Raw genomic sequence first — 27,108 nt, 5'->3', positions numbered from 1 at the left:
GTCTAAGATTGTGTTGTTGAACCTCCATGTATTTGTGAATTTCCTGGCCCTCTGCCTGTTACTGATGTAAACTTCATTCCTTTGTGATCCAAGAAAGTGTTTTGTATGATTTGAATCTTTTTAAATTTATTGAGACTTGCTTTGTGATGCAGCATATGGTCTATTCTTGAGAATGATCCATGAACACTAGAGAAAAAAGGTGTATCCTGCTGTTGTGGGGTATAATGTTCTATAAATGTCTGTTAAGTCTAGTTTGTTTATTGTATTATTCAAATTTTATGTTTCTTTATTGATCCTCTGCCTAGATGTTGTATTTATTGATGAAGGTGGGGAATTAGAGTCTCCAACTATTATAGTAGATGTGTCTATTTCTCTTTTCACTGTTTACCTCATGTCTTTTGGAGCACTCTGGCTTGGTGTATCAATATTTATGATATGTCTTCTTGTTGAATTGTGCTTTTTATTAACATATACTGTCCTTCTTTGTCTTTTTCATTGTTTTACATTTGATGTCTAATTTATTGGATATTAGTATAGCTACTCCTGCTCTTTTCTGATTGTTGTTTGCATGATGTATCTTTTCCCAACCTTTCACTTTCAATGTATGTTTGTTCTCGGGTCTAAAATGTGTGTCCTGTAGACAACATACAGATGGGTCCTGTTTTTTAGTCCATTGTGTCAGTCTGTGTCTTTTGATTGGGGAGTTTAATCCATTAATATTTATTGTTTTTACTGTAAGGGCAGTACTTTCTTCTACCACTTTGCCTTTTGGATTTTATGTTATAGCTATTTTTTTTTCTCTTTTTACCTTTGCTGATAGTCTTTATTTCTGCACTCTTCTCCACTCCTCTCTCTCCTGTCTCTTCCCATCTGCCTCTGGAGCTCCCTTTAGTATTTCTTGCACAGCTGGTCTCTTGGTCACAAATTCTCACAGTGATTTTTTGTATGAAGAAATGTTTTACTTTTTCCCTCATTATTGAAGGACAATTTTGCTGGATATAGAATTCTTAGTTGGTAGTTTTTCTCTTTTAGAATCTTAAATATATCATACCACTGTCGTCTCACCTCCATGGTTTCTGCTGAGAAGTCAACACATAGTTTTATTGGACTTCCTTTATGTGTGATGGATTGATTTTCTCTTGCTGCTTTCAAAATTCTCTCTTTCTCTTTGACATTTGACATTCTGATTAGTGTCTTGGAGTATGTCTGCTTAGATCTGTTCTGTTTGGGGTACTCTGTATTTCTTGCATCTGTAATTTTAAGTTTTTCATATGAATTGGGAAATTTTCAGTGATAAATTCCTCCATTAGTCTTTCTCCTCCTTTTCCCTTCTTTTCTCCTTCTGGGACACGCACAACACATATATTCATGTGCTTCATGTTGTCATTCAGTTCCCATGTCCCTGCTCATATTTTCCATTCTTTTCCCTATCTTTTCTTTTGTTTATCAGATTTCAGATATCCTGTCCTCCAGTTCACTAATCCTTTCTTCTGCCTCTTGAAATCTAACATTGTAGGTTTCCATTTTTTTCATCTCTTCTGCTGTACCTTTTAATCCCATAAGTTCTGTGATTTGTTTTTTCAGACTTTCAATTTCTTCTTTTTGTTCTCCCATTACCTTCTTTATATTCTTCGTCAACTTGATTTGATTTTTGATGAGATTTTCCATGTCTGTTTGAACATCCTGAATTAATTGTTTCAACTCCTGTATCTCATTTGGATTGTTGGTTTGTTCCTTTAACTGGGCCATATCTTCAGTTTTCCTAGTATGCTTGTTATTTTTTGCTGGCATCTAGGCATTTAATTTCATTAATTAGTTTATTCTGGAGATTATTTTCAGTCTTTTAGGTAGGATTTTCTTGCTGGATGGCTTTGTTCTTTGACATTCAGTTCAGCTTTTTCTAGACATCTAGCATAAATTTTGTTTAACAGATCAGAATTTTTCAGTTCTTGTTTTCTTGTGTCTTGCCCTGCCTATATGGAGCCTTTTTTTGTTTGTTTGTTTTTTCCTCAGGAGGGTCTATTTAGATATTATAGACCCCAGTCAGAGTTTCTCAGACCACCCTGGCCTCCTCTCAGAGGAAGAGTCACCTGCATCAGTTTTCCCTGAGGGTGAGAAGCAGCAGGTTTTCAGACTTTCCTATGAAACTTCTAGACTCTGTGTTTTTCCAGTCCTGCCGAGTATGTGGCATTTGTCTGCCTGCAGTGTCCCACCAGTATAACACGATGTGGTGCGTTTAGCTTCAGCAGACTCTCCCTGTTGGGGTCTGGGCGAAACAGAGGAGAGGTTATAGGCAGGCTCTAATTCCTTCAGTTTTCCAGTCTCTAGGGTCTGAATTCCTTGAGGGAGGGATTCCACCTGAGCTGAGCCCTACCTCTCTCCTGGAGAAGGCACAGCCTCCAGGGAATTAATTCCTTCCATCTGGCCAGCTTCTTTGTCTCTCAGGCAAGCTTAATTCCACTCTTGCCTGTGGCAGTTGGAGCCTGAGAAGCCTTGTAGTTGTAACCAGTGAACAGTTAAGCAGTAGAAACAAAAAAAAAATCCTTTTCAGACCAGAACCCTCTTTCCTCGGGTTTGTTAAATGAGAGCTTAAGTTGGTATGTTGCTCTTTGTATCTCCAGGTCCTCTATGCCCCTTGTTTTTTTAGGGGTCCATACCTTTTTAAGTATTTTGTGCTGTCCTGTCAGAAAAAAAACTATTTTTTTTTCCATCAGTCCTGCCACCTCTGTGCCAGGGTACAAACTAGGAACTTTAGCTCTTATTCGAGGTTTATCTGGTCTAGGGGTCTATTTTCAGTAGTCAGAACTTATTAATTAATTCCACAATTGGAGCTGGGTTGAGCTCAGTGCCTCCTGCTATGGGTGAGGGGTGCCAGCCTCCACGGCTCAGGGGACCTACAGCTTCTCCAGACTGGTATACACTATGTGTGTCTGTTCACTGATGTGGCCCCAGCAATTGTTCTGTACTATTCTTGGCTATTTATTAACTGCTCTGGAGGATAAACTAAATTCCACACCTCACTAAGTTACCATCTTGGATCCTCTTGTCCCTCCTTTTTTTTTTTTTTTTAAATTTTTTTATTAATTGAAAAAAAATTAACAGACAAAACATTAAGATATCATTCCATTCTACATATACAATCAGTAATTCTTAATATCATCACATAGTTGCATATTCATCATTTATAGAACATTTGCATCGATTTAGAAAAAAATAAAAAAGACAACAGAAAAAGAAATAAAACGATAACAGAAAAAAAAAGAGATTATACATGCCATACCCCTTACCCCTCGCTTTCATTTACCACTAGCACTTTAAACTAAATTTATTTTTAACATTTGTTCCCCCTATTATTTTGTCCCTCCTTTTTGAAAGGCAGTTTGCCAGATACAGAATTCTTGGTTGGCAATGTTTTGCTTTCAGCACTTTAAATAAATCTTTCCTCTATGGTTTCCAACAAGAAATAATGCTTTGTTTTATTGAGGTTCCTTGTAGATAGCATGTTGCCTTTCTTTTGTGGTTTTCAGAATTCTCTTAAACTTTTGTCATTCAACAGTTTGATTATAATATGCATGGTTATTTGTTTTTACCCCGTTTGGAACTCTTTGAGCATTGTAGATGTGTGTATATATGTCTTTTATTAAATTTGGGAATTTTTAGCCATTATTTTTTTCAGTATTTGCTTTGTCCCTTTCTCTGTTTTCATTCTGGGACTCCCACAATGAATAATTGGTATGCTTGATGGTGTTGCATGAGTTCCTCAGATTCTGTTCCCTTGTCTTCATTCTTTTCTCTTACTCCTCCTCAGACTGAATGACTTCATTGTCTTATCTTCAAGTTCACTGATTCTTTCTTTTGCCATCTTCAACCTGCTGTTGAACCCCTTTAGTGGATTTTTATTTCACTTTTACTTATTTTTTATAATGGTACAAGGAGTTTAAAAAGTAGTGGTAAAACAATAATCAAAACTGCTTAAGACATGGTTTCATATTAAAAATAAAGATCAATTTCTAATTCCATGCTTCCCTGTATGATACAATCCCATGCTTTGTTCCAGGAAGAACAGTTCTTATAGAGCTAATATTGATGAGTTTCTGCAGCAAACCCAGATCAGCACCCTACATGATGTTTTCCTCAGGTGAAGACTAAGGTTTCTTGTCTCAGGTGCCAGATCCTGCTAAGGACAATTCCTTCCCCTCTAAGAAATGATTACTTTCTGTCGCTATAATTTTCAGCTCTGTTTGGTTCCTTTTTCATAATTTCCTTCTCTTTATTGATATCCTCTTCACGTTCTTCTATCATTTTCCTGGCTTCTTTTAATTCTTTGTGCATGGTTTCCTTTATTTCTTTGACCATATTTAGGACCATTTAAAAAAGTCTTGCTCTGATATGTCCTAGGTCTGGTCCTCCTTCCTCATTGATGGTTTCTAATGTTGTAATCTACTCCTTTGCTGAACATTTGCCTCCTGTTTCTTAGATATTTTGTAATCTTTTGTTTAAACCTGGTCATTTTGACATTTTAATGTGTAAATTGCTGGAATTTAGACCTTGAGGCATCTTTTCCTCAAACTCATATCCAGCTAGTTTTGTGATAGAGCTGTTCCTTTTTGGTAAAAAATATATATGTATATATAAATAAATAAAACAACATACAAACACACGAACATTCTTAGCATACAATCATTCTATACGTGGTATACAGTCAGTGGCTCACAATTTCATCACCTAGTTGTGTATTCATTGCCACGATCATTTTTCCAACATTTGCATCACTCCAGAAAAAGAAGTAAAACAGAAAAGACTTATACATACCATACCCCTCACCCCTCCCTCTCATTGACCACTAGTATTTCCATTTACCCAATTTATTTTAACTTTTGTCCTCCCTATTATTTGTTTATTTTTTAATCCATATTTTTTACTCATCTGACCATTCCCTAGTTAAAAGGAGCATTTGACGCAAGGTTTTCACAGTCACATGGTCATGTTGCAAAAGCTATATCATTATACAGTCATCTTCAAGAAACCAAGGATATTGGAACACAACTCTGCAGTTCAGGTACTTCCCTCCAGCCACTCCAGAAACTAAAAAGGGGATATCTATATAATGCATAAGAATAACCTCCAGGATAACCTCTCAACTCTGTTTGAAATCTCTCAGCCACTGACAATTTATGTTGTCTCATTTCTCTCTTCCCCCTTTTTTTCAGGAAGATTTTCTCGATGCCTTGATGGTGGGTCCTTGTCTCATCCCAGGATTTCTGTTGCCAGGAAGGTTTACACCCCTGGGACTCATGTCCTACTTAGAGAGGGAGGGCAGTGAGTTCACTTGCTTAGGGCAAGAGAGGCCACATCTGAGCAACAAAGGAGGTTCTCTGGTGCTGACTCTAAGGCCTTATTTTAAGTAGGCCTAGCCTATCTTTTGCAGGAACAAGTTTCATAGGGGTGACCCCTGAGATCGAGGGCTCAGCCTATTGATTTGGTGGTCCCCCCTGCTTTCTAGAATATCAGAAATTCTCCAACTGGGGAAGTTGAATATTGCCCCCTTTCTCCCATTCCCCCAAGGGAACTTTGCATATACTTCTTTGTTGACTGTCCAGATCTCTCTGGGATTTATTGGGGCATCACACTAACCTGGACAAACCAACAAAATATCATGCCCTATTCAAGATTCCATGTACTTATGGTGTTAACTAAATTGACCATACAAGTTAAATTAGGAAATGCACTACCCAAAATATAAATTTTGCACCCAATAAATATCTCTCCTTTTAGTCTTACACAGAAGTGGAAGTTTTAAAACATGGATGATATCATCCTTTATTCAGTCTTCTGATATACCTTAGTCCTATTCAGATCAGCTTCATTCATATCTCTACTCGATGTCTGATCACTTTTTCAACTCTTTAAACAGTTCCTGAATGGGGTAGTGCTGACTTTCATAGCTTTAGAGCTCTAACTCTTGAGTCTCAGTTGTTATATAAATACCTGAAGTTTCTTGGAAAGGTCATGTTATATACAAACAGCCCAGTATCTCAGAATTTAGAATGAACAGTTAAACCTCCTGAATATATGTGACTGCTGTAAGATCTTACGATCTAGGACCCTTTATAATAAGCCCCAATCTGATAACCCATGCTCTTGACCGAATTTTTATATTATTGTTACTCCGTATGATTGAGGCATGATAATATTTGTCTCTTTGTTCCTGACATTTCGTTCAACTTATAGCTCTTAACGTTCATTCATCTAGTTGCATGCATCACAACTTCATTCCTTCTTGTGGCCATTCAGTAGTCCATTGTATGTGTACACCGTAGTTCCCCCTTCCATTCCTCAGTTGTTATACCCCTACACCACTTCCAGTCATTGTGGATCGTGAACACTGCTGCCAGAAACACCAGTATGGAAATGTCCGTTCATGTCCTCACAGTCAGTTCCTCCAGGTAATCACTGAGCAACCAGGTTTTAGGGTCATATGGCAGCCCCACCCCTAGCCTGCTGTGGAGCTACCATACTGCCTTCCTTCCAAGGGGTTAGGTCTCTCATTTCCCTACCAACAGTGAATTGGTACATCTTTCTCTCCATATGCGCTCTAGTACTTGTTTCTCTCTGTTCATTTTTAAACAGTTTTATTCACACATCATACAATCCAGCCTAATTGTGTAAACATGCTTTAGCTACCATACTCTTATCTGAAGACATTTCATGTTCTTCCACATAGAATCCATACCCCTTTTCCAGTCCCTCCCCCACCCCTGCCTTTTGACATTCAAAAATATTTGGCATGATACCTTTGTTACCTTCAGTGGAAGCAGTTACAAATGACACTAGACCCTAGCTTACATTGATTGTATTTTTTCCTATATATTATTTTCAACACGCTGCAAGATAGAGCTGTTCTTAAATGCTAGAAGCTAGAAAAAGTAAAGGGGTATAGGGTAGGGTGGAGAAAACACCTTTCTCAGTCTTTTGCAGGTTGATCAGTGCCATTGCTTTCCTTCAGGATTTTCCATACAAAGAGTTTAAAGAATAACTCCAGCTCCAGGCTAAAGTATAAGGACCGCCGGAGAAGATGGCGGCTTAGTAAGGTGCGCGCGTCTTAGTTCCTCCTCCAGAACAACTACTAAATAACTAGAAACACTACAGAACACCGCCTGGAGCCACGACAGAGATCGGACACACAGTGTACCCCAGTCTGGAACGGCTGGACCGGCTACGAGACTCCGCTGCGGTGAGGTCCCCGAGTGGCGTGCGCTTCCCCGGGCCACGGCGGCTGGCAGCCGGCGCCCCTCCCTCCCTCCTTCCCGGTCCGGCTGAGAGACTAGGAGAGACGAGTTCCCCAAGCCGCGATGGCTGGCGGCCAATGCCCCTCCCTCACAGGCGGCTTCCCGGGCTGGCTGGGAGCCTCGGCTCGGCGGTTCCCCAAGCCGCGGCGGCCCGCGACTGGCGCTCCTCTCACACACGCGGCTTCCCAGAACGGCTGGGAGCTTAGGATCAGCGGTTCCCCAAGCCGCGGCGGCCGGCAGCTGGCGCCCCTCCCAAACACGTGGCTTCCCGGGCCGGCTGAGAGCCTCAGATCAGCGGTTCCCCAAGCCGCGGCGACCGGCGCCCCTCCCACACACGCGGCTTCCCGGGCCGGCTGGGAGCCTCAGATCGGCAGTTCCCCAAGGCAGAAGTCGCCTATTGGGCTAACTGAAAAAGAGGAAAGGGGGCGAAACAGCTTCTGCGGCTGTTTCTACGGAGGATTGGTTGCCTTTGGGCTCAGCGCTGGGATTACACAGGTTGCAACTGCCCCGAACACAGAAACAGGCTGCTTTCAGGGCTCTCTACCACCTGAACCTTCCCCGCGGGAGGGGTGAAACGCAACTCAGGTGGAATCCCTCTCTCAAGGAATTCAGATCCCAGGACTTCACAATTTGAAGCCATTAAAACCAACCTACAACCTTCCCTCTGTCTCCACCACACACCCAGCACCGAGAGTCTTCCAAAGTTAAAGGAGCCACAACATCTTTTGCTGGTGGGACCCGCAGACAGACAAGCACCACATACTCGGCAGGATAAGAAAAACAGAGCCCAGAGACATCACAGGAAAGTCTTTCAACCTGCTGGGTCCCACACTCAGGGAAATCTGATTAAATGCCCAGAAGCCAGCAAAAAATAACAATTCACACCAGGAAAACTGAAGATATGGCCCAGTCAAAGGAACAAACCAAAGCTCAAATGAGATACAGGAGCTGAGACAACTAATTCTGAATATACGAACAGAAATGGAAAACCTCTTCAAAAACCAAATCAATAAATTGAGGGAGGACATGAAGAAGGCATGGGATGAACAAAAAGAAGAAATGGAAAGTCTGAAAAAACAAATCACAGAACTTATGGGAATGAAAGATACAGTAGAAGAGATGAAAAAAACAATGGAAACCTACAATGGTAGATTTCAAGAGACAGAGGCTAGAATTAGTGAACTTGAGGATGGAACATCTGAAATCCATAAAGAAACAGAAACTATAGGGAAAAGAATGGAAAGATTTGAGCAGGGGCTCAGGGAATTGAATGATAATACGAAGCGCACAAATATATGTGTTGTGGGTGTCCCAGAAGGAGAAGAGAAGGGAAAAGGAGAAGAAAAATTAATGGAAGAAATTATCACTGAAAATTTCCCAACTCTTACGAAAGACCTAAAATTACAGATCCAAGAAGTGCAGCGCACCCCAAAGAGAATAGATCCAAATAGGCGTTCTCGAAGACACTTACTAGTTAGAATGTCAGAGGTCAAAGAGAAAGAGAGGATCTTGAAAGCAGCAAGAGGAAAACAATCCATCACATACAGGGGAAACCCAATAAGACTATGTGTATATTTCTCAGCAGAAACCATGGAAGCAAGAAGACAGTGGGATGATATATTTAAATTACTAAAAGAGAAAAACTGCCAACCAAGACTTCTATATCCAGCAAAACTGTCCTTCAAAAATGAGGGAGAAATTAAAACATTTTCAGACAAAAAGTCACTGAGAGAATTTGTGACCAAGAGACCAGCTCTGCAAGAAATACTAAAGGGAGCACTAGAGTCAGATATGAAAAGACAGAAGAGAGAGGTGTGGAGAAGAGTGTAGAAAGAAGGAAAATCAGATATGATATATATAATACAAAAGGCAAAATGGTAGAGGAAAGTATTACCCAAACAGTAATAACACTGAATGTTAATGGACTGAATTCCCCAATCAAAAGACATAGACTGGCAGAAGGGATTTAAAAACAGGATCCTTCTATATGCTGTCTACAGGAAACACATCTTAGACCCAAAGATAAACATAGGTTGAAAGTGAAAGGTTGGGAAAAGATATTTCATGCAAATAACAACCAGAAAAGAGCAGGAGTAGCTATACTAATATCCAACAAATTAGACTTCAAATGTAAAACAGTTAAAAGAGACAAAGAAGGATACTATCTACTAATAAAAGGAACAATTAAACAAGAAGACATAACAATCATAAATATTTATGCACCGAATCAGAATGCCCCAAAATACGTGAGGAATACACTGCAATTACTGAAAAGGGAAATAGACACATGTACCGTAATAGTTGGAGACTTCAATTCCCCACTCTCATCAATGGACAGAACATCTAGACAGAGGATCAATAAAGAAACAGAGAATTTGAATATTACAACAAATGAGCTAGACTTAACAGACATTTATAGGACATTACACCCCACAAAAGCAGGATACACCTTTTTCTCAAGTGCTCATGGATCATTCTCAAAGATAGACCATATGCTGGGTTACAAAGCAAGTCTCAACAAATTTAAAAAGATTGAAATCATACACAACACTTTCTCAGATCATAAAGGAATGAAGTTGGAAATCAATAATAGGCAGAGTGCCAGAAAATTCACAAATACGGGGAGGCTCAACAACACACTCTTAAACAACGAGTGGGTCAAGGAAGAAATTACAAGAGAAATTAGTAAATATCTCGAGGCGAATGAAAATGAAAACACAACATATCAAAACCTATGGGATGCAGCAAGGGCAGTGCTAAGAGGGAAATTTATTGCCCTAAATGCCTATATCAGAAAAGAAGAAAGGGCAAAAATTCAGGAATTAACAGTCCACTTGGAAGAACTGGAGAAAGAACAGCAAACTAACCCCAAAGCAAGCAAAAGGAAAGAAATAAAAAAGATTAGAGCAGAAATAAATGAAATTGAGAACATGAAAACAATAGAGAAAATCAGTAAGACCAGAAGTTGGTTCTATGAGAAAATCAACAAGATTGATGGGCCCTTAGCAAGATTGACAAAAAGAAGAAGAGAGAGGACGCAAATAAACAAGATCAGAAATGGAAGAGGAGACATAACCACTGACCTCACAGAAATAAAGGAGGTAATAACAGGATACTATGAACAACTTTACGCTAATAAATACAACAATGTAGATGAAATGGACAAGTTCCTAGAAAGGCATGAACAACCAACTTTGACTCAAGAAGAAATAGATGACCTCAACAAACCAATCACAAGTAAAGAAATTGAATCAGTCATTCAAAAGCTTCCCAAAAAGAAAAGTCCAGGACCAGACGGCTTCACATGTGAATTCTACCAAACATTCCAGAAAGAATTAGTACCAACCCTGCTCAAAGTCTTCAAAAAAATTGAAGTGGAGGGAAAGCTACCTAATTCATTCTATGAAGCCAGCATCACCCTCATACCAAAACCAGGCAAAGATATTACAAAAAAAGAAAACTACAGACCAATCTCTCTAATGAATATAGATGCAAAAATCCTCAACAAAATACTAGCAAACCGAATCCTGCAACACATTAAAAGAATTATACATCATGACCAAGTAGGATTAATTCCAGGTATGCAAGGATGGTTCAACATAAGAAAATCAATTAAGGTAATACACCATATCAACAAATCAAAGCAGAAAAATCACATGATCATCTCAATTGATGCAGAGAAGGCATTTGACAAGATTCAACATCCTTTCCTGTTGAAAACACTTCAAAGGATAGGAATACAAGGGAACTTCCTTAAAATGATAGAGGGAATATATGAAAAACCCACAGCTAATATCATCCTCAATGGGGAAAAATTGAAAACTTTCCCCCTAAGATCAGGAACAAGACAAAGATGTCCACTATCACCGCTGTTACTCAACATCGTGTTGGAGGTTCTAGCCAGAGCAATTAGACAAGAAAAAGAAATACAAGGCATCAGAATTGGAAAGGAAGAAGTAAAACTATCACTGTTTGCAGACGATATGATACTATACGTCGAAAACCCGGGAAAATCCACAACAAAACTACTGGAGCTAATAAATGAGTACAGCAAAGTAGCAGGTTACAAGATCAACATTCAAAAATCTATAGTGTTTCTATACACTAGCAATGAACAAGCTGAGGGGGAAATCAAGAAACGAATTCCATTTACAATTGCAACTAAAGTATAAGGACCTCTTTGGTCCTTTCTGTGCATGTGTCTTGTTTTGGGCATACATGTTTGTCCCTAGGAATTTCCCTGTTTACTTTGGTATGATTGTGCTATCTTCCCTACTGTGTTAGGGTCTGCATAGAAACAGAACCAACAGGATAAATATGTATGTATGTACGTAAATATGATGAGGTTTATTATAGGAATTGGCTCAGATGACTATAGGGTTTCGCAAGTCTAAATTCCATAGGGCAGGCCACAGATTGGGAACTCTGAGGAAGGTTTTGATGAATTACCCAGGAGAGGCTGGCTGAAGTAATGATAGAAATTCTTCTTCATACTGCTGAAGCCATCAGTTCTTCCTTTAAAACCTTCAGCTGATTAGATGAAACTTCTCTCATTGGTTAAGGCAGTTTCTTTTGTTGATTGTAGATATCAGCCATAGATGCAGTCAACTTATAATGACTTAAGTCCATGAAATACCCTCATAGTAACAGTCAGGTTGGTGCTTGCTTAACCAAACATCTGGGCACAATAATCTAGCCAAATTGACCCATGAAATGAATCATCTCACTTAGAACAGTTTCTTCATGGTCCCAGGCACAGCCATCAATTCCTTGCCTCAGGCAGCCACTGGACTGCTATCCCACAGCATTCTATAGGAGAGTTCTGTAAGCTGTCTTATACATGCAGGGCAAGTTTTGGAATAGCAAGTCCCTTAGGCCACCACCAGACAGATTGGGCCAGATCTATATGTTCCCAGTATGTGCATGAGGTATTCTGTACCCTCTGGGAATGGGGCTGGCTCTGTGCTCAACCCTGGAGGGGATGGGGGAGGGGCCAGCCAGGGCACCAGAGGTCCTACCACTTTTTTTATTCCACATGGGCAGGCACCAGGAATCGAAACCGGTCTCTGGAATGGCAGGTGAAAACTCTGCTTGCTGAGCCACCATGGCCCACCCCCTACCACTTTTAAGTAACTTTCTTCTTGATTTGGCGTCTCCTTATTACTGCAGTCCTTTAGCTGTTTTCTGGAGCTGTGAGAAAGTTGTTTTGGACAGTTCTTACTGGGTGTTCACAGCTTCTGCAGGGAGATGGAGTCCTGAAGATTTTCATTCTGCCATCTTGATTAGGGCCAGCACTATTGCTTGATATTTCAGCCTCTTTATGGTGTATTTGATGAATAAATATTTTTTACTTTAATGAAATCAAATTTATATATATTTTTCCCTTTATGGTTAATGCTTTATTTAAGAAACCTTGTCTACCCCAGGGTCATGAGGCTATTTTCTTATCATCTTCTAGAAGCTTTAATGTCGTACTTTTCACATTTAAGTCTGTGATCCATCTTAATTGATTTTTGTATGGTGTCAGGTAGGGGTCAAGATTCATGCCCTTCTCCCCCATTATGGTTATCTGATTGATCCATTAGCACTCTGTATTTCATTTTATTTATTTCTTTTTAATGTTTTTCCCTGAATTTGCACATTTATTCAAATTTTTTACTTATGTACTTAATGTTTGTTATTCACCAACTCAGATATAGATAAAGTTTCATAGCACTGTATTTAATAACTGTCCACATTCCATACTGGTAACCCTTTAAGAATTTTGAGAATGGAGCTCTCTAACATTTTTTTTAAGTGTGAAATATAACATGTATTTTTTAAAAAAATCAATGAACTCTGAACTAGAGTTTAGCAATGATGTATAGAAAAGATTTCAAAGTTTATATGGATTACAGTTCCATAATTGCAGGTTTTTCTTTCTAGCTACTCTAAGACACTGGAGACTAAAAAAAAAAAAATTAATATAATGATTCAGTACTCATACTAATTTGCTAAATCCCAACTTTTATGTTGTAACTCCTCCTTCTCCTTTAATCCTTCTCCCAATCTTTAGGGATATTGGGTTATACCCATTCTAACTTTTTCATGTTGACAATATGGGATAGGGGGATGGAACTGGTTAATGTTCTTGGAGAGGTGGGCACCTCTGGGTTCCAGGACTTACCCAGCCTAGGAACTATCTGAAGGTTTTAGGTTTCTGAAAAGTAAATTTAGCGTATGCAACTTTTGCAGGATCTCAGATAGAGCCCTGAGTGTTCTTTAGGCTTAACAGGATTGGTGTTGGTTGGGATTTGACAGACCTTGGCAATTAGTAGTATTGAGCTGAATCTTGCATAAGAGCAGCCACCAGCGTAGCTTCTTGACTCCATTTGAACTCTCTTAGCCACTGAAACCTTATTTTGTTACATTTCTTTTCCCCTTTTTGGTCAGGAAGGCATTATCAGTCCCATGGTGCCAGGGCCAGGCTCATCCTTGGGAATCATATCCCATGTTGCTTGGGAGACTCACACCCTTGGATGTCATGTCCCACGTATTGGGAAGGGTAATGATTTTACTTGTAGAATTGGGCTTAGAGAGAGAGAGGCCATATCTTAGTGACAAAAGAGGCTCTCTGTATTTTCTTTTTGTTGTACCCTTTGTTGTAAATCAACACACCATACATATGTGGCTTTGTTTCTGACCTTTCTATTTTGTTCTCATGTAGTTGTCAGGGAAATTGGCATAGAGGGCAGATAGTGTAGTGTGGTGGTTAAGAGCATGGATTCTGGAGCCACATCAGCTACCTGGGTTCAAATCCTGTCTTTGCTGTTTATAGCTTTGTGAGGTAACTTTCCTCCTCTATAAATGGAAATACCGAAGCATCATTTACCTGATAAGGCTAGGCTATGTTTCTGGATTGAGTGAGTTAATACTTGCAACATGAATAAACTTAGCTCAAGAAGGATAAGAAATGTTGTTGGTGGGCATTGGGCTGGGTCCCAGTGCTTCTGGAAACAGAACTAGTGACTAGAGCTGTTTTGTATGGCCCAATACATGACTGGATAGGATCCGTCTGAGGCAGGACTCATACAGACTTGGGGCAAGGGTTGAGCTATTCATCATTTGCCATGCCTGCTCACTGAGGCTTCATTGAACCTTCCAAACCTTCTAAAGGTCTTTAGGTATTCCAAATCATTGTCCTAAAGTCTTCAAGTGGTCTTTGGTTCAGTTTGGAATATAGATATAGCATGTGCCCAGGTTTGAATGAAGTTCCCTTAAGATAACAGGAGAGATACCAGCAGCTATTAACTCGCTCTCTGCAGCTGCATTAACAGACACTTTCAGCATTGTCAAGGCACTGCAGCTTGGCAGTGTTTGGCGCATACTGCAATAAAAAAGAAGGAACCCAGACGAAGCTTTCTGGATAGGGTAACATTTAAGCTGAGACTTGAAGGAGAAAATAAGTTAGAATGAAGTCATTAGAAGCTAATGTTTAATGCTAGATTGAGAAGTAGGAAAGGAGGGACAGAGCATCAACAAAGGCCTTAAGAGTACTGTGCTTCTGAGGTTGGAGTAGAGAACATATAGGTGGAGATGGACAGAGGGAAGGACTTTATGTTCAGAAAGAAGGTTAGAGGCTAGATATTGGAAAAGGCCTCAGCATTTTAGATTTTATCTTGAGGATAGAAGGGATAGTTTAAAAGTGTCTTATAAATTGTGGTAACATATATTTAACATAAAATTTGGCAATTTAACCAGCTTTAGGTATACAGTTTAATTTCACTGATTACATTTGCAGTGCTTTACTACCATTACCAAAACTTTTTCATCACCCAAAACAGTAACTCTGTACCCATTAAGCAATAACTCCCCATCCCCCCTTCTTCTAGCCCTTGGTAATCTCTAATTACTTTCAGTCTCTGTGAATTTGCTTATTCTATATATTTTATACGTGGAATCATATAATATTTGTCCTTTGTATCTGGCTTATTTTGCTTAGCATATGTTTTTAAGGCTCACTCATATGTCATAGCATGTTTCAGAATCTTATTCCTTATTATAGCTGAATAGTATTCCATTGTATGAATATATTACATTTTGTTCATCCATTCTCCTGTCAATGGATATTTGTTTCCATCTTTTAGCTTTTGTGAGTAGTGCTGCTATGAACATTAGTGTATGTGTTTGAGTTCCTGCTTTAAATTCTTTTGGGGTATAGCCATAAAAGTGGATTAGCCAGGTTATATGTTTTTTTTTAATTTTTATTGAGAAATCTCCACACACCTACAGTCCAACCATATTATATAATCAGTGGCTCACAATATCATCACGTAGTTGTGATTCTTCACTATGATAATTTTTAGAACATTTACATCACTTCAGAAGAAGAAATTAAAAAAAAAACTCATACATCCCAGACGCCTTATCCCTCCCTCTCATTGACCAGCAGTATTTCAATCAACCCAATTTTTACGCTTTGTCTTCCCCTATTAATTATTTATTTTTCTTCTTCTTCTTTTTTTAACTCATCCGTCCAAACCCTGGATAAAAGGAGCATCAGATACAAGGTTTTCACAATCACACAGTCACATTGGAAAAGCTATATAGTTATACAGTTTTCTTCAAGAATCAAGGATCCTGGAACACAGTTCTGCAGTTACAGGTACTTCCTTCTAGCCACTCCAATACAGCCAGGTTATATGTTAATTCTATTCTTAATTTTCTCAGGAACCACAAAACTGTTTTCCATAGCAGCTGCACCATTTTGCATTCCCACTAATAATATGTAAGAGTTCCAGTTTCTCTACATCCTCATCAAACTTAATTTCTGTTTTTTAAAAAATAGTCACTCTATAAAGATGTCTATCTGTATTCAAAATGCAGATATTGTCTGTATTTTAAAACTTCAACTTCTGTGTGAGACCAAAGGAAGAGATGTGTATTTTGTCCAAAATTTAAATTTTCTGTAGCACACTATCTAACTTAACCAGTCTGGCCAGTTCATTTAAACGACCTAAAGAATGAGATCTGATGATTCTGTATAGCTTAATGTAATACTGTGATGCGGATGCAGTCCATATTAGGTAGGGTTCTCTAGAGAAATAGAATCAATGGGAAACACTCGCAAATATAAAATTTATAAAAGTGTCTTACCTAACCGTGGGAATTCAGAGTCCAAAATCCACAGGGCAGGCTGTGATGCCAACAATTCTGCTGGAGAGTCTGAACGAACTCCACAGGAAAGGCTCGCTGGCTGAAGCAGGAAGAGAGCCTGTCTCTTCTGAATTCTCCTTAAAAGGCTTCCAGTGATTAGGTTAAGCATCATTCATTGCAGAAGACACTCCCCTTGGCTGATTACAAATGGAATCAGCTGTGGATGCAGCTGGCATGATCATGATTTAATTCTATGAAATGTCCTCATTGCAACAGACAGGCCAGCACTTGCCCACCCAGACAAACAGATACCACCACTTGGCTAAGTTGACACATGAATGTGACAGTCCAAAGTATTTGGCACAGATAGCAAAAAAGTATTTGCATAGTCCCTTGAGGCACTGGAGAGAAAATATGAAAGTATTGAACTTCCCTACCTGGGAAATTCCTTACATTCTCTCAAATACTGGTGTCTCCAGTTTAGATAGCCAAGTCTTTGATTTTGAGGCTGGCCATTATGAAACTTCTTTCTGTAGCAGAGAAGCTAAACCTACCTATAATTGTGTTGAAGACAGTCACCTCCAGAGAACCTCTTTTGTTGCTTTAATGTGGCCTGTCTCTAAGCCAAACACTGTGGGTGAACTCATTACTCTCCCCACTGCATGGGGCATGATTTTCAGGGATCTGAGTCTCTGACAACATGGGACATGACTTCCAGGGATGAGCCTGGCCCTGGCATTGTGGGATCAAGAATGCCTTCTTGACCAAAAGGAAAAAGAAATGTAAAAAAATAAGGTATCAGTGGCTAAGAGATTTCAAATAGAGTCCAGAAGGTATTCTGGAGTTTGCTCTCCCTCTAGTGTTTATTATTATTATTTTAGTATTTTTTTTTATGCTTTTTTTTAATTCATCTGTCCATACCCTGAATAAAAAGAACATCAGACTTAGGGTTTCACAATCACACTGTCACATTGTAAAAACCATATAGTTATAGAGTCTTCAAGAATCAAGGCTACTGGAACACAGTTCAACAGTTTCAGGTACTTCCCTCCAGCCACTCCAATATACCATAATCTAAAAAGGGATATCTACATAATGCATAAGAATAACCTCCAGGATAACCTCTAAGCTCTGAAATCTCTCAGCCACTAGAACTTTATTTTTTCTCATTTCTCTCTTCCCCCTTTCAAGAAGGCTTTCTTATTCCTGTGATTTGGGTCCCAGCTCATCTCCGGGAGTCAGGTTCCATGTTGCCAGGGAAATTCACACCCCTAAGAGTCATGTCCCTCGTATCAGGGGAGGGCAATGAGTTTATTAATTGCCAAGTTGGCTTAGAGAGAAAGGCCACATCTGAGCAACATAAGAGGTTCTTTGGAGGTGACTCTTAGACATAATTATCAGTAGGCTTAGTTTCTCCTTTGCAGGAATAAGCTCATAGGGGCAAGCCCCAAAATTAAGGGTCAGCCTATTGAATTGGTTGTCCCCACTGCTTGCAAGAATATCAGGAACTCCCCTGAATATCAGGAACTCCCCTGATGGGAAAGTTGAATTTCCTCCTTTATCCCCAGTCCCCCATGGTGACTTTGCAAATATTTTTATCCTCTGCCCAAATTACTCTGGGATATATCAGGGCATCACACTAACCTGCACAAACCAACAAAATCCCATGCCCTATTCAGAATTCCATGTAATTATGGTGTTCAAGTAAACCGACCATACAAGTTAAATTAGGTAATGTGCTACTCAAAATATAAATTTTTCACCAAATAAACACATCTCCCTTTGGTCTTGCAAGGAAGTTGAAGTTTGAAAATATAGCCCATTCCTTTTAAAGCATCTGTACTAGAAAGATGAGAGACCCTTGTACATAAAATTAGGTGGGGAGTTTTCAAAAATAGCCAGCCCATTGTCACTTGAGGATTGTAGTAAACCCTGAAAAGATGGGCTTTGCCCCCAGAAAGCTGTCGTCCATTGCCAGGTGCGTGGGTGGCATGTTGGTCTTGGAGGAGTTACAGCCACTTCCAAATAGGACCCAGCTTTGTCTCCACATTCTGTTCCTTGAGCATTGGAGTTCCCTTCCTTGATGCATGGTGATTTGCTAAATTTGTTGCTTTTGGAATTCTGGGGGATGGAAAGAATGGGGGAATTAAGCATAGTCTGTAATTCAGCAATCATAATTGGCATAAAGGACTTTGGTTAAGGAGATACAAGATTAATGGATATCTTTTCTCATGGCTAATGGAAGAATCAAGTTAGGTGATTGGAGAAAATAGGAGAGCACTTCAAGAATCAGCTCAAAATTCTGAAGTTACAATGTCAGTTTTAGTTACTTAAGGTGTCAGTTATGTTTTTCATATTGCTTAACATTCCTTATTATATTGTGGAATACTAATTCTGTTACTTATTTTGTACATAACATCTAAAATGTGGCTTATCTTTTAACTTTGTTCATATTTTGCTTTGTTGTAAAGAAATCTGTAATTTTATGGTAATTTAAGCTAATTTTTCCATTGTTTCATAGTCATTTCATAAATGGAAAAATGAGAGGACAAAGGAAAGGCATATTTTAAAGATTAGAATGTTTTATTAGTGTTTTTGGCTTTAATTTGAATTTTTCAAATGAGTTTTGACTTTGTGAAATTATTCTAGATGTTACCTTGTTTGTGAGATTTTACGGGACCCAGGCATTAGTTTTACATGTTCTCATAACTCCTTAGATGTTATTAAAAAAAAAAAGAAAGAAAGAAAAAATTCTTAAAAGTATTAGCCTTAGCCTTCCTCCTATCTACCTTTAGCTCAAAAGTTCTTGTTTTATGGTTGATTTGCTGAGAATTTGGTAATTCTTGTGTGTGGGTGCAGAGATGGGCAGAAACCTTCTTCAGCTGAGCAGGGTCAAAATTGAATTTGCCAGAGCAGCCCCGGTGGCCCAGCAGGCAGATTTCTCGCCTGCCACGCCGGAGACCTGGGTTCATTTTCCTGGTGCCTGCCCATACAAAAAAATAAAAGTTAAATTTGCCCAAAGCACCGGGCTAGAATGTCATATGGATTGAAAAGATGTATAGTTATATTTACAAATTATTTATTTTCTTTACTATTTCTAGGTTTCTTTTCTTTTTTTTCTTTTGTGGACAAATCTTTTGAGCTTGGTATCTTAATTCTACTAAGGCATTGGTTCTCAATTGTGAGTGATTTTGCCTCCGAAGGAACTTTTAGCAATGTTTGAAGACATTTTGGGTTATCACAACCAGTGGGGGCGGGAGGTGGGTGCCATTAGCATCTAGTAGGTGGAGGTCGAGAATTCTGTTATACGCCTTCAATGCGCAGGACAGCTCCTAGAACCAAGAATTGCCCATCACAAAATGTAAGTAGTGCTAAGGTTGAGAAATCCTGTGTGCCCTTGGTATCATTATCTTCATCTTCTAGGTTTCTTTCTTTTTTTTTTTTTCTTTCATGGGCAAATCTATTGAGCTTGGTATCTTTACAAAATTATTTGTAGTTGTTCCCTTCCCCTGTGAGAGCTGAATGGGAAGATCATTTATTTTCTTCATATCTTGGTTCGTTTCATAGGTTAGTCAGAATGGTATTGGTCCCTTTGCCTTCAGATCCCATTTTAAAAAATGTGTTTCATTTAGATTCCACTAGAGCACTTACGCCTTAGTTCTATGAAGATTTATTTCTTCTCAAGGAATAACTAACAATGAGACTTACTATCCCCTTTACACTAGCTTCCATGACTATTTTGAAGGTAAATCACATATCAGTGAGATTATAGAGCATTTATCCTTTATGTCTGGTTTAAGTCACTCAGTATAATGTCTTCAAGGTTCATCCATGTTGTCACATGTATCAGAACTTCATTCCTTTTTATGGCTGAATAATACTCCATTGTATGTATGTACTACATTGGTATATCCATTCATCTGTTGATGGACTCTTGGGTTGCTTCCATCTTTTGCCAGTTGTAGGTAATGTTGCTGTGAACATTGCTATGCCAAATATCTCTTCAAATACCTGCTTTCATATCTTTTTGAGTATACCTACAAGTGGGATTGCTGGGTCGTATGGTAATTTTATTTTTAAATCTCTGAGTAACTGTCAAAGGTTTCCACATAACTGTACCATTTTACATTCTCACCAACAAAGAACAACTGTTCCTGTTTCTCCATTCCTCTCCAATATTTATTTTCTGTTTTTTAAATAGTAGTCTTTCTAGTTGCATTTCTTTGATGGCTAAAGATCCTGAGGATCTTTTCATGAGCTTTTTGGGTATTTTTAATACCTTCTTTGAAGAATTGTTCGAATCTTTTGCCCATTTCTTGTTTTTTTTTTAATTGTTGAGTTATAGGATTTCTTTCTGTATTCTGGATATTAAACCCTATCAGATATGTATTTTCCAAACATTTTCTCCCATTCTGTAGGTTTTCTTTTTACTTTCCTGATGAAGTCATTTGATGCATGAACATTTTTAATTTTGATAAAGTTCTTTTTATATTGTTTTCCTTTTGAAGCTCATGCTTTGGGTATAAAATCTAAGAAACCACTGTCTAACACAAAGTACTGAAGATGTTTCCCTATGTTTTGTTCTAGGAGTTTTACAGTTCTCATTCTTGTATTTAGGTTTTTGATCTATTTTAAATTAATTTTTGTATATGCTATGAAGTAGAGATGTATCTTCATTCTTTTGCATATGGATATCCAGTTTTCCCAACAGCCTTTACTCAAGAGACTTATCCTTTTCCCATTGAGTGGACTTGGTATAGTTATCAAAAATCAACTGGCCATAGATGTGAGAGTTTTTTTTTTTTAACTAGAGTAGTTGTCGGTTTACAAAAAAATCATGCATAAAATAGAGTTCCATATATCACTGTATTATTAATACCTTGTATTAGTGTGGTACCTTTGTTACAATTGATGAGAGAAGATTTTTGTAATTATACTATTAATGATAGTCTATCAGGGTTCTTTATTTGTGTTGCATGGTCTTATGATTGTTTTTCTGATTTTTATTCCAATATTATATATACAACCTTATATTTTCCATTTTAACCACTTTTAAATACATGATTCAGTGCTGTTGATTATGTTCAGTGTTGTGCTACTGTCACCACCGTCTATTATCAAAGCTTCTTCAACAATCCAAATAAAAATTCTGTACAATGTGAGTATTAACTTCCCCTTCCCTACCCACACCTGGCCCCTGTAACATATATTCTAGTTTCTGATTCTATTGATTTGCTTTTTCTCATTATTTCATATCAGTGAGCTCATAAAATATTTGTCCTGTAGTATCTGACTTATTTCACTCAACATGATGCCTTCAAGGTTCATCCTTGTTGTAACATGTCTGAATTTCATTCCTTTTATTCCTATGTATATACCACCAGCTGAATAATCTTCCATTGTATGTCTATGCCACGTTGTTTATCCGTTCATCAGTTGATGAACATTTGGGTTGCTTCCATCTTTGGGGGATTGTGATTGATGCTGCTGGGAACCCTGATGTGCAAATATCTGTTTGCATCCCTGCTTTCCTATCTTTTTGGTGTGTGCCTAGATGTAGGGTAGCTAAGTTATATGGTAATTCTATACATAATTTTCTGAGTTACTGCCATTCTGTTTTCCACAGTGACCATTGCATTTTACATTCCTGCCTACAATGAAAGGATGAATAAGGTTCCTCTTTTCCTACATCCTCTCCAACAGTTATTTATTAATTTGTTTTAATAATAGCCATGCCATTCTAGTGGGTGTTAGATGCTATCTCATTTTGATTTGCTATCTCTGATGTCTAATGATGGTGAGCATCTTTTCATTTGCTTTTCAGCCATTTGTATATCATCTTTGACTCAGTGTCTGTTCAAGTCTTTTGCCCGTTTTTCTTTTTTTTATTAATTAAAAAATTTAAAGAAAAAATATGACAGAAAACACAAGCATTCTTAACATAGTATCATTCCATTCTACATATTTAATCAGTAATTCACAGTATCATCACATAGTTGCATATTCATCACCATGATCATTTCTTAGAACATTTGCATCAATTCAGAAAAAGAAATAAAAACAGAAAAAAATTCATATGTCATACCCCTTACCCCTCCCTTTCATTGATCACTTGCATTTCAGTCTAAGTTTATTTTAACATCTGTTCCCCCTATTATTTATTTTTATTCCATATGTTTTACTCGTCTGTTGGTAAGGTAGAGAAAAGGAGCATCAGACACAAGGTTTTCACAATCACACAATCACATTGTGAAAGTTATATCATTATACGATCATCTTCAAGAAACATGGCTACTGGAACCCAGCTCTACATTTTCAGGCAGTTCCTTCCAGCCTCTCCATTACGTCTTGACTAACAAGGTAATATCTATTTAATGCATAAGAATAACCTCTAGGAACTTCTCGACTCTGTTTGGAATCTCTCAGCCATTAACAATTTATTTTGTCTCATTTCACTGTTCCCCTTTTGGTCGAGAAGGTTTTCTCAATCCCTTGATGCTGAGTCTCAGCTCATTCTAGGGATTTTCTCAATCCCTTAATGCTGAGTCTCAGCTCATTCTAGGATTTCTGTCCCATGTTGCCAGGAATGTCCACACCCTTGGGAGTCATGTGCCACGTAGAGAGGGAGAGGGCAGTGAGTTTGCTTGTTGTGTTGGCTGGAGAGAGAGTCCACATCTGAACAACAAAAGAGGTTCTCTTGGGGTTGATTCTTAGGCCTAATTTTAAGTAGGCTTGACGTATACTTTGTGGGATTAACAAACCCCAAGATTGGGGGCTCAGCCTCTAGCTTTGGTTGTCCACACTGCTTCTGAGAATATCAAGAATTCAACTTGGGGAAGTTGAGTTTTCTCCCTTTCTCATCATTCCCCTAAAGGGACTTTGCAAATACTTTTTTATTCAGTGTTCATATCACTCTTGAATTTCTCGGGGCACCACTCTGGACAAACCAAAAAAATTTCATACCCTACTCAAGGTTCCATGTACTTATGGTGTTCAATTAAGCTGTCTACATAAGTTATATTAGGAAATGCACTAGTCAAAAATAAATTTTGTACCAAATAAACATTTTTTGCTTTAGTCTCACACATAAGGTAAAATTTTAAAATATTAATTGCTATCAATTTTCAACACCCTGCAGTAAGGACATTCCTATGTTCTTCCTCATGCAAAAACAATTTTTTAAATTTGTACATTTAGTCACTATCATTATACACTCTAGGCATTCCTAGATTATACCATCTCAGTCTTTATCGTCTTTCTTTCTGATTTCATTTGTGCCTCCAGTCCTGTTCCCTCTATTATTCTCACATTCAGCTTCATTCAGTGTTCTAACATAATTGTATTACAGTTAGGTAGTATTGTGCTGTCCATTTCTGAGTTTTTACAGTCAGTCCTCTTGTTCATTCTGTATCCCTTCAGCTCCAGTTACCCGATATCTTACCCTATTTCTATCTCCTGATGGTCTCTGTTACCAATGAAATTCTCCCAGTTTATTCACTAATGTCAGTTCATCTCAGTGAGACCATACAGTATTTGCCCTTTTGTTTCTGGTTAATCTCACACAGCATAATGTCCTCAGGGTCCGTCCATGTTGTTACATCTTCATAACTTTATTCTGTCTTACGGCTGCATAATATTCCATCGTATGTATATACCACAGTTTGTTTAGCCACTCATCTGTTGATGGACATTTTGGCTGTTTCCATCTCTTCGCAGTTGTAAATAATGTTGCTATAAACATTGATGTGCATATGTCCGTTTGTGTCCTTGCCCTCATGTCCTCTGAGTAGATACCTAACAATGGTATTGCCGGGTCATATCTTTTGCCTGTTTTTTTAATTGGGTTGTTTATCTTTTTGTTGTTGAGTTGAAGAATTTCTCTCTGTAGTCTGATTATTAAACACTTTGTAAGATATGTGGTTTCCAAATATTTTCTCCCATTGTGTGGGTTGTCATTTTGCTTTCAAGGCAGAGTCCTTCGATGCACAAAAGTTTTTAATTTTGGTGAGGCCCTATTTATGTATTTTCTCTTTTGTTGCTGTGTTTTGGATAGAGTGTCTAAGAAACCATTGGCTAACATATCCTGGACATGCTTCCCTACATTTTCTTCTAGCAGTTTCATAGGTCTGCCTCTTAAATTAAGGAGTTTGATCCATTTTGAGTTGACTTTTGCATATGGCATGAAGTGTAGGGGTCCACCTTCATTCTTTTGCAGATGGACATCTAGTTTGTTGAATTTATTGAAAGACTGTTCTTTCCCCTCTGAGTGATCTTTGCCCCTTTGTCAAAAATTAGTTGGCTTTAAATGTGAGGGCTTATTTCTGAGCTCTCAAATTTGATTCCATTTGCCTATAACTCTGACCTTGTGTCAGTACCATTCTCTTTTGATTACTGTGGCTTTGTAATAAGTTTTGATAGTGGAAAGTGTGAGTCTTCTAACTTCATTCTTTTTTAAGATGGTATTGATAATTAAGGCCTCTTACCTTTCCATATAAATTCAAGGATTGGCATTTCGAGTTCCGTAAAGAAGGTTGTTGGAATTTTGATTGGGATTACATTGAATTTATAAGTTGCTTTGTGTAGAATTGACATCTTAACACTATTTAGTCTTCCAATACATGAACATGGAATTTCCATCCATTTATTTAGGTTTTCTTGGATTTCTTTTAGCAATGTTTTGTAGTTTTCTGTATAAGGCTCCTTTATATCCTTGGTTAGTTGTTTGATTCTTTTAGTTGCTATTGTAAGTAGAATTTTTTTTCTTGATTTCTTCTTCTAATTGTTCATTGCTTATGTATAGAAACATAATTGATTTTGGGGTGTTGATCTCTTACCCCAGCACTTTGCTGAATTCATTTCTTAGCTTTAGGAGCTTTGTTGTGGATTGTTCAGGATTTTTTTGCATATCAAAATCATGTTATCTACAAATAGAGAAAGTTTTACTTCTTCCTTTCCAATTTGGATGCCTTTTATTTCTTTCTCTTGCCTGATTGCTCTCACTAGACCTTCCGGTACAGTGTTGAATAACAGTGGTGACAGTGGGCATCCTTGTTTCATTTCTCATCTCACATAGAAAGCTGTCAGACTCTCACCGTTGAGTATGATGTTAGCTATGGGTTTTTCATAGATGCCCATTACCATGTTGAAGAAATTTCCCTCTATTCCTAGGCTTCTGAGTGTTTTTATCAAGAACGGATGCTGGATTTTGTCAAATGCCTTTTTTGCATCCATAGAGATGATAATTTTTTTTTCCTTCATTCTGTTGATATGGTGTATTTCATTAATTGCTTTTCTTATGTTGAATCACCGTTGCAATAAAGTGCGATACTACTTGATCATGGTGAATAATTCTTTTAATGTGCTGTTGGATTCAGTTTGCTTGTTATTTTGTTGAGGATTTTTTTCATCCATATTTATAAGGGACATTGGTCTGTAATTTTCTTTTCTTGTGGTGTCTTCACCTGGCTTTGTTATGAGGGTGATGTTGACCTCATAGAATGTATTAGGTAGTGTTCATCCTTCTTCAACTTCTTGGACAAGTTTAACCAGAATTGTTGTTGTTCTTCAAATGTTTGGTAAAATTCCCTTGTGAAGCCATCCAGTCCTGGGTTTCCCTTTTTGGGGAAGTTTTTGATTACTGATTATATTTCTTTGCTAGTTGTTTTGTTGCGATCTTCTTTTTCTTCTTGAGTCAGTGTAGTTTGTTTGCTTGTTTCCAGAAATTTGTCCATTTCATCTAGGTTATCTAACTTGTAGGCATATAGTTATTCATACATAATCTTAAAATCCCTTTTATTTTTGTGAGGTCAGTAGTAATATCTGCCCCTCCCCCTTTTTTCTGTTTTAGTTATTTGTGTCCTTTCTTTTTTTTGGTCAGGGTAGCTAAAAATTTGTTGATTTTACTGACCTTTTCAGAGAAACAGCTTCTGTTTTTGCTGAGTCTCTATTGTTTTTCGTTCCTTATTTCATTTATCTCTACTTTAATCATTGTTATTTCCTTCTTTCTGCTTGTTTTGGGTCTAGTTTGACCTTGTTTTTCTAGATTCTCCAGTTGTAAGGTTAGGTCTCTGAATTGAGATGTCATTTTTTCAGTGTAAGCATTTAGAGCAAGCTATACATTTTCTTCCCAGCATTGTCTTTGTTGTATCCGATAACTTGGGTTATGTTGCATTTTCATTTTCATTTGGCTGAAGATATTTCCTAATTTCCTTTCTAATTCCTTTGACCCATTTGTTGTTTAAAGTAAGTTGTTTATTTGCTTCATATATTTTTTTTGGTTTAATATTTCAATTTTTTTCATTTAAATTTGTTTATTTTTTATTTATGATACATAGCCACATACAAACACTTCTAATCATATGATCAGTCCATTCTTATTATATAATCAGTAACTCACACTATCATCACATGTATATTCATCATCATGATAATTTCTTAGAACATCTGCATCAATTCAGAAAAAGCAATAAAAAGAAAAAAATTCATACATACCATACCCCTTCCCCTTCCCCTTCACTGATCACCAGCATTTCAATCTACTAAATTTATTTTAGCATTTGTTCCCCCATTATTTATTTATTTATTTATTTTTAATTTTTTATAAAAAAAAAATTACAAGAAAGAAACACAAACATTCCCAACACATACACTCAGTAGTTCACAATATCATCACATAGTTGCATAT

At 37.8% G+C, this 27,108-nt stretch overlaps 1 protein-coding gene across 15 annotated transcripts in view; it reads left to right on the top strand.

The window, feature by feature from the left end:
• RAD54L2 (RAD54 like 2) overlaps nucleotides 1-27,108 on the top strand; it is a 244,199-nt gene that overhangs the window by 149,786 nt on the left and 67,305 nt on the right. The window contains exon 1 of one of the 15 annotated variants that reach the window (XM_077129155.1): nucleotides 15,291-15,933. The exons of the other annotated variants lie outside the window; for them this stretch is intronic. The gene's annotated coding sequence lies outside the window, so the exon portion shown is untranslated. Of the gene's footprint in view, nucleotides 1-15,290; nucleotides 15,934-27,108 lie in introns of those variants that run through there. 15 annotated transcript variants of the gene reach the window in all.

This window comes from Tamandua tetradactyla, chromosome 15, assembly GCF_023851605.1.
Source record: "Tamandua tetradactyla isolate mTamTet1 chromosome 15, mTamTet1.pri, whole genome shotgun sequence".
NCBI lineage: Eukaryota > Metazoa > Chordata > Mammalia > Pilosa > Myrmecophagidae > Tamandua > Tamandua tetradactyla.
The sequence above is the reverse complement of the archived record's forward strand: the minus strand, read 5'-3'. Positions and strand labels throughout refer to the sequence as shown.